The sequence below is a fragment of the Manis javanica genome, chromosome 2 (genome assembly GCF_040802235.1).
Source record: "Manis javanica isolate MJ-LG chromosome 2, MJ_LKY, whole genome shotgun sequence".
Classification (NCBI taxonomy): Eukaryota; Metazoa; Chordata; class Mammalia; order Pholidota; family Manidae; genus Manis; species Manis javanica.
In genome coordinates, this window is record NC_133157.1 from 195,959,993 (window position 1) to 195,975,138 (window position 15,146).

The 15,146-nt window shown below is 34.1% G+C and overlaps 1 protein-coding gene across 5 annotated transcripts in view; it reads right to left on the reverse strand.

Annotated features, from left to right (window-relative positions):
* Window positions 1–15,146, reverse strand: part of CSMD3 (CUB and Sushi multiple domains 3) — a 1,174,595-nt gene that overhangs the window by 517,078 nt on the left and 642,371 nt on the right. The window lies entirely within an intron of this gene.

A 15,146-nucleotide genomic window follows, 5' to 3' on the forward strand; every position in this document is an offset into this window, starting at 1 on the left:
CTACTTACTAAAATAAATAACCTCTAGTCTGGTCAAGCTGTGAAGGGAACAAAGGAAAAAAAGAACACAGTGCATCATTCTTTCAAGAAAACGGGATGCTGGCAGAAGGACTTGAGTAAAGGCATTCCAGAGGATGCAGAAACTAAAGAAACAAGGGAAACAGGAAAGCCCAGAAAGCTAGGGAATGATTACAAATGGTTTACAGTTGACAGATTGAAGGAATTTCAAAGGTTAGGAACTGGTGAAATAGATGTTTCAGTAACTTTCCCTCAGACTATCACATCTTTGCTTTTCTGGTAGATACTGGTGCTACTAGAAATTCCTCACTGCTCATTTATCTGGCAATAAATCAACACAGGTTGTTGGTATTTTGGATCAGCTTTACACCTGCTACATTTCTTTCATGGTTCCCACATGAATAGATTCTGTGACTGAGGAACATGTTTCCTCACTTCCTCCTGATTTTCCTGTAAACCTACTGGGGAGAGATCATTGTGCAAATTAAGACTGCCATACTGTACACTCCATATGGAGTGTCTGCGCAATGCCCTGAAAAAATGAAATACAATTTGTTTACTGGGTGCCTTCTGAGAGAAAAGGGATAGGGCAGAAAGAAGCAGCCTTACAGTGTGCTGGAGAAGTGCTCTGAGCAGAAACAAATCAACGCCTTACTTTGGGCCCTAGAAATAATAATACTGATTTAATTTGAGATACAGAACCGAAATAAATAGCTTATCAAAAGCATGGCTATGTGTCAAACAATACCCTTTGCTGAGAGTTCAATGAGAAGGAATAATGGCAGTTATAAAAAGAATTAGGAAAACAATGGATAATTATGAAAGAGTACTTACCCTACAATACTGCCAAACTTCCAGTAAAGGGGGAATATAAATTAAACAAAGATGGTTTGACCTTTGTGCAGATCTCAAAGAAGTACATAAATTTATTGTTCTATTAATACCTATAGTTCCTAACACTGGAACTATTGTAACCTTAATACCATTCTCCACAAAGATTTTCTCTAATTTATCTATGCTTTGTTTTTTTCCTCATTTCTCAGGGACAAGTCTAAATTTCTGTTTGATTTTACTTATGAAAGAGTCCAATATTTATGGCAAAGGACTTCTTAAGAGTTTCAGTCCTCTCCCACTATTTCTTCAGCCATTTACAGGGAAACGTAGAGAAAGCTGGTCTACCAGAAGGACCGGAAAGTATTCAGTATTTACAGGGTTTGTTGACAGTGTCAGAAGCAAAAGAGCAAAGCAAAACTGAAGCTTTGGCTTTGTTACAATGCTCCCTTCATCAGGGCATAAGGCCTCACTAAACAAACTGTGGTATTGCTAAACTGGGGTAAAATATTTAGGGCATCTATGTTGCTGAAGTTAAAGATGTGTTACAATAGAGGAGTCAGCCCACTTTGCAGATGAAATGCCCCATTACAGTGAACACTTACACAATTTGGGGAACTATCAGGGTATTGTAGACCATGGATTCCAACTTTTGCTAAGTGGGAAAAAACCTCTGAGGGAGCAACTGCATGACTCAGACCCTCTGATTGAGTCCGTAGAATCTGCAGAGGCTTAAAATTGGCTATCATCTCAGCTTTGGAGCGTCGAAATTTTGAGAAGCTTTTCGACTTGTGTTGTCATGAAAATAAAGGAATTACTTTTGGAACTTTAACTCAAAGTTGAGATTAGACCACACATCATGTATGTATTTCTCAGTTCTGGGGCTGCAGCACTGTACATACTGGAATGCTGTGACGGCAGCAGACAAACCTTAAAAAAGCCGCAAGCCCTTACCTTTAGTCATTTGACTTACTGGTATGTTCTGTGTTCTGGACAGCTATCCTGTCAGGACGTAAGATTTACAGTTTGTGGGCATGCCATCAGACTAGATATGAACAAGCATTATTATTCAGTCCTAACATTGTGTTGTGGTCATGCTGTCTCCTAAACTCTGCTAACCTTTTACCAGATTATAATCATTTTAGATGATCCTAAGGGTAAAATGGCAGAAGAAGGAGACACTATGCCCTGACCTGGTTTATCTGATATTCACAGTGCTGATTTAATAATGTTTGTTGATGGGTCAGGTACTTAGGATAAAAGTGACCAGCTTAAGGCTTTGCATGCTGTGGAGATTTCTTATGAAATTTTGAAAGACTGTGTTTGTCCTAGAACTAAGTTAGAAAAAGCAGCCTAGTAAATAGCAGTAACAAGAGTTGCAATTCTTTATAAATGTGTTTGTTAACTGTAATGCAAAGGACCAAATTTGGAAAAACTAGTTTCTCTGCTTTGAGGGGAAATAAAATATGTCATGGTAAAATACCTCATAAAATATCAAAATTAATAGCTGATTTGTCAGAAGCTGTACATCTGCCTTCTCAGATCAGTAATCCGTGGTAGAGCTCACACATGGTGATATGAACACTCCTAGCAGCAATGATGTTGAAAGAGCTACGAAAGCCGCCATTAAATGTGGCAGATTTCAAACTTAGAAGCCTCACATTCAATACAATAGGCAATTTTAGTTAATTTCCAAATATGTGCTTTACAAAAGGAAATGTACAAATGGATCAAAAAGGGAGCTAAAAGAAATTTGACTGAACTATGGGAATTACCTAACAAAATCCTTCCTATGCCACAGCCCTTATTCCTTGGTTGGCAATGTTGTCTCATGAACATAACCATCTTAAAGAGGAATTTTAAAGGTAACAGACTCTTCCTACCTCTACCTAGAAGATGAAGTTATTCAAAGCATATTAAAGAGATGAGCAAGTTGTCAGCAGAATTCTTTAAAGGGGACACCCAAGGTAAGTGCAGGCAGTTTTCCCCAACTACTTTACCAGAAACTTGGTGCATTTGGATTTCATAGAACTAATGCCTGCAGAAAATAATAGACTTTGTTTAGTTATATTGTATATGATCTCCGGGTGGTCTGGAGTCTACCTCTCCCTTCGGCACTTTCCCACTGCTTAGGCAGTAGCACAGGCTCTTTGAATACACGTTTTCTACTTCAGGGATACTGGAGCATAATGAATCAGAGGAAGTCATCTTATTTCCACAGTTACCTCATAATCACGCAAATGTTTACAGAGTCTCACAAGATGAATCAAACCATTTGCTAAGATGCAGCAATATACTAGATTAAAAAGGCCTAGAATTTTACTGCTAGCCTTGTTAAAAATAAGAGCAACCCATGCAAGTAAGCATGGTATTTTTCCCTTTGAACTTATATTTGGCAGACCTATGAATCTGGGTCAGAGATCATGCTCTGTGCCTGATTTAACTGAATCCTCTCATAAACATGTTCAATACTTCAAAGGGGTTCTTTCTTCTCTAGAAGTCCTTAGACATAAAGTTATAAGGACCTTGAAGGGCCCACCCGAAGTCTACCACCCCTACTGACTGGCCCAATTTGTCCCTAAAATTGTTTTAGAGGAAAGATGCAGGGCTCCTGTGCTGGAGGAACCCCGTCAAGGGCTGCTGGTCATCCATATGGGCAAAGTGAAAGGACAACCTAGAGGATCTACGCTTGTCAAGTGAAGCCAGCCTCAGTTTTCTAGAGCAACTGATAAGGGCAACTGAATGCAACTGAAAGAAGGTGATCTAGCAAATTGAGGATTCTCATGGACTGCTCTGCTCTCTTATTCATGGTAGTATTATTTTGGTTATGTTAAGAATTACATTTTGTTAGAAAATAAATATAATATTCTTTACACTACCTTTTCTTTCTAACCTCCCAGTAACATTTCACATAATCACTATTTCCAAACAGCTCCCACAGATCGTAAAGTTCCCCTCAGCTTAATTAAACTTCATAAGGGCTTCTTCCCAAGTAAAGGCTCCTTCCCTACCTTTTCTTAGAGCCTTAACTTTAGAAAATTTGCAATTATAAATCCTTTCTCTGCCCGTTGAGACGTAAATTTCTATACCCCAGGGATGTCTTTCTCAAGGGCCTGGGAGCTGTTCTTTTGAAATGGAATCATCAATGGAGATAACACTCCCGACTATCAGTCTTTGTGGGAAAGTACAAGTTCAACTTTGACAAGCAACTGTTAGCAGCACACAGGAGGCCTGTTTTCATCCACGAATCTTCCACCTGAATCTCTAGCACTTTTCCATTAGCTCATCCCATACTTAAAAATTATCTACCTTTCCTTTTAGCAGAATTGAGTTCAATTTCTCTTCCCTGTTCAAACAGTATTGACGCTCACCTCAATAGTCTTAGCCCCTGCTTTAATAGTCCTCACTCCTATTGCAATAGTCTCCAATAAAGTCTTCTATAACTGTCTAACTGGTCTGGTGTAATTTTACTGTTACACCAGTATAGACATAATCTGGATTTATAAATCCAGCAAGCAAATTATTGGCATAGTAAAAGTGAGATCATTTTCTTACTAATTTTTTATAATATCAAAGTAAAGTAAATAACATACATCCAGATACTCTTTATATTTGACAAAAAAAGAAAACAGTTGTATTAACTGGTTTGATTGGAAGGTTGGTGCAGAATGAAAAGCATCTAATTAGAAGACAAACCAAAAGCTGGCTTTTATACAGTAAGACTGCAGAAGAAAGGTCTAAAGTCACTTGATTAACTTTGAGATACAAGTTCTCTCCAGTCCAAGTACAGATAAACAAAATTGGATATATATTATTGCTGGAGACTTAATTGACTATTAATTTGGAACCATGCAAAAAAATGGCCCATAGTCTGGGTTCATCCTTAAGATTTAAAACAATTAGAGGTATGAAATTTAAATACTAGAAGTTCATTATGCACCCTTCAATAGGAGCCTCATAATAACATTAGTTAACAGTTGTGGGTATCTTTGTGGTTCTCATCTTGGAAAATTTATATTGAAATATGGAATTACTGAAGGGCCTAGATTATCTTGTAAATGCAATGCTGCTTACGTTGACTGTTAAATTAGAAAAAAATGTATTGGGTCTTTTAAAAAAAACAACTTAGTTAAAAATTTAGAATCAGGCTCCAGGGTAAAGAATTCCTCATGCTTGGATTGGGTAGCTTCAATAAGAATACTGCAAAGTAATACTCAAGACACAAAATAATACTCAAATGTTGAATCATTTGAAAATTAGGCAATATAGATATCACAATAATTTGTACAACTAATACATGACAAAAGAGAATTTTTGACCATTGCTAACCAAGAATCTGCTTTACCCAGTCACTATTGGTATAATATATTTAAAGGTTATTCCTCTAAGGCAAATATTGCACTGAATTTTTATATTAATCCTATGGTAGTCCTGATAATTGCCTTGCTTTGTATTTTACTGTGGACTTACTTTATATTTTGATGACTGCAAACTGCCCAGAGGAAAGTAGAAACAGCAACAGAGCTAATTAGAAAATTGTAGTTTTATTATAAAATAGTCACAAAAAGAAAAATTTTAAGTGCAAATGCAAATCTAACAACAAAAACAAAAAACAAAAACTCAGATTTTCCCTGGTCAGAAAACTCTCCTCCCCTGTACTCTTTAGCATTTCTTTAAGAAAACCTGAAGTTATAAACCCTTGCTTTCTCTGATTCTTTCAGATATAGGTGAATGTTTTAAAAGCTAAATAAACCTCATACCAGTTTTCCACCACAAGAACGTCTTCCTTGGAGATCTTAGAGTTGTGTCTTTGAAATGTAAACATGAAGAAAGATGGTACCGTGACACCTGTTTCTGTTAGAGTTAAATAAAGCCCAGGCACCTGGTTCCAGGATGTAATTTCCTCCTTGTCATAAAGATGGGAAAAGTTTATTTTTTATTTTGATAAGGATAATTAACATGGAGGCAATGGATTGCATTGCCTGTATATATAAATGGGTGAGTTTTTTTCTTTTTTTGAAATCTCTTTAGCAGGTAGCTTATGATACACATCACAGCCTTGTTTAATTATTACTCAATAGTAAAATTGATTCATTCTTTTCTATATTTTGAGAAAGGATTTTCTAGGTTGGTAGGTGACTTTATTTTTAATTTTATTTTCTCAATACTGGGTATCTCACTTAAAACCTTTGCATCCTCAATGGCTAAGTCCATGAGATATTTTCTCAAAAAGACCTTGGTGTAGATTCAATCTGCAGGATCTACCTGGTCTGAACAACTTTGTATTCAACTCCCATCCCTGACAGTAAAGGGTGCTTCTGGGCCACAGAGGAGGGAATCTTAGAACATTTTTCAAAAGGCTCTCAGATATGTCTTCAAATAGTTTTAACATGTTTGTTATACATCTTTTGAACCTATTATCTGTAAACTTGAAAAAGAAATTTTAGTTATTACATATTTATAAATAGGATGAGTAACCTAGTGTTCACCTAGTGAATACCTCAGTCTTCATAATTAATTTTATTTTTTTTACTTAGTTCCTTCAATCTAGAAAAAAAAGCATAAAAATCCTAAATAAATGCACTGAGAAATTTTCCTCAAGAACTCAAATACAATATGAAATTAAGGAGAGGATATATTAAATTTCATTTAGGTTCAACGTCTGACTTTAAAATAATGTCTCTATGCATATGTGTGCATCCATTAGAGATAACAACTGCATTCCTATGTTCCAATATATATTTTTTGTATCATATAAACATGTAAATTTTGGCTTTCATGGATTTATATTTAATATTCTTTCTTCTAATACAGTGCTATCAAGGGTAATTTATACATTCATTTGGCATATATGAAATTCACTAGGCATGATGATGGCTACAAAAAGTTAGATAAAAACAACACAAAATAGAACTAGTAGGGTGGTATCAGGAAGTGGTATTGCATTAGATCTGTGAGGATGTTTACCAAAAAGTCAAGAATAAAAAAAAAACTGGTGAAGATGAGAAGAAAAAGGAACTCATATACTATTGGTGGCAATGTAAACTGGTACAGTCATTATGGGACAGTGTGGAGGTTACTCAAAAAATTATATAACTACCATATAATCCTAGCAACTCCACTTCTGGGTATACATATTCAAAGTAAACAGAACTGGTATCACAGAGATACCTCTACTTCCATGTTCACTGCAGCATTATTCACACAAGTCAAGGTAAACAGCCTAAGTGTCCATTTACTATTCAGCTTTAAAAAAGAAGGATCCTGTCATTTGTAACAATATGAGTGAATCTGAATGGCACCATGCTAAGTGAAACAAGCCAGACAGAGAAAAACAAATACTGCATGGTATCACTTTTATGTGAGGAAAAAAAAAAGTTGAACTCATAGAAATGAGGAATAGAAAAGTGTGAAAGTGTGAAGTGCTTGGGATTGGGGAAAATAAGTAGAAGATGGTAAAAAGGGTACAAGCATGAGTAAGGCTGAAGATCTAATATTTAACATGGTGACTATAGTTAATAACACTATACCGAATAATTGAAATTTGCTAAGAGCAGAATGTGAATGTTCTCACCAAGAAAAACAAAAAGGTAAATACATGAAGTGATGAATGTGTTAACTCAATGGAAGAATTCTTAACAAGTATACATGTAACAATGTACACATGTACAATGTATCACATTGTATACTTTAAATACCTTACAATTGTATTTGTCAATTATAACTCAGTAAAGTTGGAAAGAAAGAAAAGAGATCAACACACTGGGAAAAAAAGAATAACATATAGTTTTTAAAATAAAAATGTACAAAGTACTATGGAATAATGGGACTAAATTGTTAGTTCAATTAGCTAATCAAATAGCCAATAATTGTGGCTTTTATTGCATTTATGGACTTTGGCTTCAGAAGTTTCAATTTATTGCCTAATTCAAAAGCATTTTGTATGTGAGGATATTTATCTTGGTTCTTATTACATACACAAAACAGATTGCTATACCAAAATTTATTTCTGAGAAAGAATTTGAAAGGTCAAGACACTAGAACATATGTCTTTGTATTCACCTGTGGATAGTTTATATGCTTAGCACTCTAACAAGGTGTGGTGCGTATAACATTTAGTGTGAGAAATTTTAGCTTATTTAGATATCCTTCCTATATTTTGTCTTTTTTCTACAACCACTTTTAAAATGCCTGCCACAGTACAATATCCCTGCTTATAAAGATAAAAACACCAACTAAACCATTTTTTATTTATTTTACACAGTTCAACTCATGTAAAAATACACAAAAAGCAAACCAAAGAAAAACAGTAGTAAACTGACTTTTCATTTCAGTAAAATCACCAGTGTTTTCACAATAGAAAGATGTGGCTATAATCACTATGAAGAATCCTACAAAAAATTAACAATTTTTAAATTTAATAATTTGTTGTTAGTAATAAAAACATCACAGAGATTATTTTCATATTGTGGCCTAAAATAATTCTGTAGTTCCAAGTGCCTATACTTATTATTGCTCAGTAACAAGTTATTTGAATGACTACACACCAATTGATGGGACAGTTGTTCTGTCAGTTTGATTGTTTTTCCTGGCTGTGGTATCAGTGAGTGTTGTTGAAATTCCCAGTGCTAGAGACTGTCTCCAATTCATATATTGGAACATAATCCGCAATGTGAGGGTATTTAGGGATGGGGACTTTGAGAGATAATTAGGTCATGAGGGCAGAGCCATGAAAGAGGCCCTAGAGAGATCCCTGTTCCCTTCTGCCATATGAGGGCAAAGGAGACAGCCATCTATGAACTGTAAAGTGCATTCTCATCAGACATTGACTCTGTTGACACTGTGATCTTGAACTTCTAACCTCCAGAACTGTGATAAACACATTTCTATTGTTTATAAACCACCCAGTCTATTGCGTTTTTGTTATAGCAGCCCAAATGAATTAAGCCAGGTAGCCCTGCAAGCTCTTTACAGATCATGGCATGTCTTTACTGATGTCTACAAAGATACCCTTTGCATGCTAACATGTCTTTGTAGGTTTGCCTCGGTAGAGATTAATTTTTCCTCTCCCATTGTAATTCATGCAACTCTTAACAGTGCTAACATAAGGCTCTGTATTAGGTATTCTTGGAAAGCTGAGTAGAAGAAAATTGCTGCCCTTCAGGAACTTAAAATGCTTGTGAGCACAGATGAGTGAGTGTGTGTATGTGCATATGTATGTATGCATAGTGGAGGAGGGCTGCGAGGCAGAGAAAAGAGCAGTAAGATATATTTCTATTGTTTTTATAACTCTAACGTAAGGGGTGAAGGATTCTTCTTACTGGTTAATTCTCTAGGTCCTTTGTAAACTGTAGTCATCAATCTCTAAAAGTATCATATTGTTGTTATATTTAGTATATCCCCTTCTTTCATGAACTCATGGATTATTAAGATTTAGATTTTCATTTTTAAAAGAGACAAATACAAAAGCAACTTTGGGATGGTATAATTTCCTGGATGTAGGATAATTTGCTCAGGGAAAATGTCACATATAATAGTCTGACACCGAAAGTGGAGCCTAGATTTTGAAAGAGTGCATTGTTGAGTAGTTAAAAAAAAATATTTGACAAAATAACTTGTCAAAACACATGGATCAATGAACTGAGAGCAATAATAATAATCTATCAGGATAATGAAAATAGGGCTATCTTTTCTATAAAACTAGTATAAGTATTATTTAAAATATTACTTAAATAATATTTTTCTTTTAAAAATTGTATTAACACAAAAGTATGTGTATGTGTATGTATATGTTTATGTGTATTGAAATAAAAGAGGAGTTCCCAGGGGAGAGTGTTGTTAGCTTATACTGACACATACCTAAGAATTAAATTTTATATTGCACACTGATTTTTCCGGAGAAATCAAAATTTCAAAGTGATAGGATAAAACTATGCTAGGATATCCAAAACAACATTTTTCACCTTGTTCAAGAGGTCTGTTCAAAACAATCCTATCCAATATCAGTGCATAGTTACAAATTTCCAGGGGTATCTAATGAATTTTTTTCATCGTTTATTTTGCAAGTTTTCACTGGTTTGATGCTACACTGATGAGAAGAGTGGCCATATAACCAACATCTCCCTTCTTTATACAGATGAAATGAGGGTTGGAAGTGAATTCAGTGCTAGTGACTGTGCTATCACTGTTAGTTATCCAAATTTACTACATCCATTTCACTATGGGTGAATTTACACATAAGTGTGAAAATAACAAATAGAAAACAATCTGAAAAAGTTATTTTAACAGTCCTTAAAAGATAACAGCAACATTGTTTTAATTCATTTCCTTAATTATTATCAATTAGTCAAATTTGTATTCGGATCTCTACTGACACTTGTCATTACAATGCCATGAAGTTGCCAGGTATGAAAAATCTTATTTCAAAATGATGGGGGAAAAATGCCCTCCAAGTAAATATACTGGAGAGAAAATGAATGAGAGAGAGCAAGACAGGGAAGCCTACAAATGGGTAATGGGTTATGGAACAGCAGATGGCAGCAACAATGAACCTCTAAACTGTGAATTTAAGTTTGCAGATTAAATTTGCATTATTTTAGGAATTTGCATGTCATAAAACTACATGGAATACTTAGTATTGCATATGCTGCCTAATTACAGTGCATTCTCTTTATTACTTAATAATTTAATTGCTGATAGCTTTGACATGAGTATTTCTTTGAAACCAAAGTCTCAAGGTAAAGAAATGCAACATACTCAAGTTACTGAATTGCAAAACCTATATGCTTTGTACTTCAGGGAAATAAATTATAAGAATTATTTTTTAAAATCTTTCATAATGAAGTCCTTTTTGGGGGGATTATTTTAGCTATTGAACCCTTTGTGGACTACATTTTTTTTCCATAGACTATGACAACTGATTTTACCTTTCAGAACCTAAATATTGAAAATAAATGAGAAAGAAAACCATGTATTTCCAATATGTAATTCAATTCTATGACCTAAACACAATAGGTTGGAATGTCCCATATCTAGTTAAAAATTTATCAAAGTGATATATACTGTGTTTATTAATATAGGCTGAATTCATCTCCTTCTAAAGTATTTTCAAATGTTATGCTATTTCATGGTTTTCTAATAAAAGATTGTATTTTCTTTTTTTTACCGGGCTGACTTTTGACGATGTACTCTTTTAAAATAATTAAGTATAATTTTGGTGTTAAAACTTATTTTCTAGCACATGGATCAAACTTAATAAAAAGGAAAAAGTTCTCAAATGAGTAAACAGATTGCTAACTCAGATGTCTGAATAAAAACTATTTTAACTATTAGAAGAGCATTATTTAAAATAAATTCCCTTTAGCTGTTTTTTTTTAAATAAGGTTTTAACAATTTGTCATGTCACATATGTAATACTGTTTGAAACTTAGGCAAGTCGACCGCTTCCCTGACCCCTTCCCTATGGAAGGTGCCCCTCTGTCCTTCTCGTAGCTCAGCTCTTGGCCATGGATCAGTATGCCCGGCATCTGGATCCCTCCTCCACTTCCCCTCTGAGACGAGAGGCAAGTTTCCAGCCCCCAGTGTGATAAGTATAGAAATTGGGAGTAACTCTTTCAAACTTCAGAGTAATTTCAAAGAGTAATTTTGTCTGGGGAATTTCATAATGAAAATATAACAATGGGATTGTATTTATATGTATTTGTATATTTTTATTTCATTTTTCTAGAAATTTGTTTTTCTTTTACTTTACAAAAGTATCAGCTCAAGATAGATTGGAAATAAAACAGATCTTTTATCTTACGGTTTGTTTAAGAGATACTGTTCTATGACTCTCTGGTGCCTGGTACATTGGAATTCCCTGCTACCTGGACCTACCTGGGCCTCTTTATCATGTCTATATTCCAATGGCAGGAACACATGAGCCATATGTTCCCATGCCGGAGGTTCAATGGACAGTGTTTTCAGGTAAGTGGGTAGTTTGAATGTGTAAGCTGGGAAATCCATGTGCATAGTGAAGGATGGAGCTAAGTTTGGGAAGAGTGCATGGCCAGCTGCAGGCTGGGGCTGGGGCCACATTTTCCCATGCCTTCATTTCCCAACAAGGAAATCACATCATTCCTGGAACTCTAAATTCAAACTTGTCTTTGCAGGTTCTTAAAAAAGTATATTTGTCAAGGTAGGAGGATAGGACATATTGTATTTAAAAATATGCAGCTTGATTTATAACATAATATTTAGACATTTAATATGCAGTCGGGAAAGTTAACCTTCTTAAGAAATATGCTTCAAGTTCACTCACATTTATATCAGTTTCCTTAGTGGATACAAATCCAATAAGTTCAGTTATCACAGAGTCTTAAGACTTCAAAGGAACTTCTGATGTAATTTCAACTCTGTAAATTCTCTGTTAGCTAGTTAGCCAGCTTTTATTTGACCACCTCTAGGAAGTAGATGCTACCTAGGTTCTATATAGTCATCCTTGCTCAGGGAAAAGATAATTATATTTTCAGAGAAATGCAATTTTGTTTCTTTAGCTAGAAAATCAAGTTTGAGAAACACATGTCATGGTTATAGACAGAGAAATATAAATAGGAAAAATGGGAATCACAATTTTGTACAAAATTAACAATTTCTCAGAGTGACAGTAATATAATAAGTAATGAAGCAGAGCTACTATCCTTTCTAAGGACAATATGATAACATCAATGTGAAAAGAGGAAAAATGTAACTTTGTCTTCTTTCATTTTCCTACCGCAGCAGAAGAAAACTCATCTTAGCCTGTAAGACACTGTCACTTTCATGGACTATTTACTTGGTTATAAAGGCATTCCCCATTGACAAATTTGTTCTTTTTCTGGTCTTTATTATCTGTTCTTTATCTAGCTAGCTTTGGGGTGTCGTCTTCCTCAAAAAATCAGTGGTAAGCCTTTATTCTTTTTTTTTTAAATTTTTCAGTTAATTATTCAATGCTTCTCACCTCATCTGCTACCTGATCTCATTCATTCAACACAGGATATAAAAAATTGATTTTAAAATATTCTCACCACTTCCTTCCAATATAAAAAGAATTGGGGGGATCATATGAACTTGACAATGAGATTTGGAAAAGGATGGCATAATCACTAATAAAATTTTAGTAGTTTTTTTTTTTGAGACAATTGAGGTAAAATAAGAATGGGTTCAAAATTCTTTAAGAATTAGGTATGCAGAAAGTGAAGGAGTGTGGCATGTTTACACAGAGGTTTTGTTTTTTATTATGCAAGAGTTCCATTTTTTAGATAATACATGGCTATATTTAAAATATAGAAGTGTTTTTTTCTCTCAGTACCTAAAAATTATATAGTAAGGGTTATTGCTCTATTCTTATTTTGAGTTTTGCAAAAACATAAGATATATGCAATTACAATAAGGTCTGGATCAAAATGAATTGTTGAATAGGTGGGTGTGCACACTAGTTTCACAGTTTTATGGTTATTTAAACATAATGTATTTTTCTTTCTCTCATCTAGCTCTCCCACACTCTCACTAAGGGACCAATTTAGATCTATTGATTGAATAGTCTAAAAGGTAATAGTCACAAAATGAAGCTTTACTTTTTATTCCCAGTGAGATGAAATACTCAATGTGAACTTTGAATTTGGAGGCACAGGGAAATCCATTTGGGAACTTGGTATTCCTTTGAAAAATAATGTTCAATGGATATCCTGTTATTAATACAATAATTTGCTCTGTAAAGAAAGTATCAACAGGTATATTAGAATTCATGATAGCCTCCATATTTTTTTAGCAGTCAAGTAGAGTAAATTACATGGTTCAAAAATATTAATTTTTTTCTTGTTTAACAACAGTGATTGTACAAATTACTGCTTAATACTAATAAATGTACTCTTAAATTTCATCAGTTCTAATGGTTGGCATAATAACTTTGACATCTTTCTTCGTATCTTATTGGATTACTGTAAATATGTATGTCTATTTTTTTCTGCATATAATTGTGTGATATTCATGAATTCACAAATCCTTTAAGGCAGTGGCTAAAGGAGGATATAGCATCTATGATCTACAATGTTAGCTGTACAATATGGTTTCTATTATTTGATATGATACTGAGACATTAAGTATTGTTTTGTGGCAGAGAGAAGAAAAAAGTCTTTCAAGAGACGTTCTTTACTCAGTTTTCTAGATGGCCAGACTGCCATTCCCTGTCCATATTTTGAAGAATCTAAAACTGAAATACAGTACTCTAACCAGAAAAAAGAAGAAATGTCCTATCATATACATGTTTTACAGTTTTATTTCTGAAGTACATGTGATCTATCAAACATTTACACAGATAGGTCCCAAAATATGAGAATTATTCACCAAATTTGCTATATATCATTAATGCACAAGAAATTTCAACTTTTATAAAGTGTCAGATAAAGGGAAAGATTCATTTTTTTATTTGGAAAATAAAAAATAATAAATGTGAGGATAAAACCAAAGTTTGTGTTATATCAAGTGTCATATATTTAAATAGTTAATAGGCCATTCTGACAATGCAAAGGTTCTTAGAAGCTCAGGTGTAAAAGGATAAAAGGATTAGTGGTCTTAAGCCCCCTATAAAAGGGGCAGAAGATTTAGTCAATTTTTGCTCTGTGATAATCCAATTGTATTGTTGCCAGTTCGTCAAAAGAAACCACAAATTCAGATTTTTTTTAAGATGTAATTTTCAGTGCTTTAAAACACTGTACTTCCCAAATAAGGACAAAAACTCTTATCTCCTAATCAAATTAGCTATGTGGCTGCCAATTTCTAATACAGTATGACGATATAATGAAATTCAAACTATCAAGTATAAAAACTACAAGGAAATCTAGGAGAAACAATAGACTATTTCTAGAGGATATTAGTCCACCGTAGTGAAATGCCTACCAAGCTCACCATCGTGATAAAATTCTAAGCATTTTTAGAAAAAATGTTAAAAATAAAATTATAAACAACTTTAGCAACATAACCAGAGATGTATAGCATATAAAATACTGGCCCTTTTGTCCATCATACCTTAGGAAGCACAGAATAGAAATGCAACAGGCTCAGAGATAGACAGCAATGTAGTGGTTGATCAGTGATATCCACATTATGGGGTGGAGGACAGGAAGAGGTCAAGTATGCATGGAGACTAGTAAGATGAACTGGTTGTCTTTTTGTTTGATTATTTTAGTCTTTCTTTTTCTCCTGGAAAGAAAAGAACTAAAAGGGAATAATATTGGGGGCTAAAACTAGAAGAACTTCTTGTAAAATTAAAAAGAAAAAAAT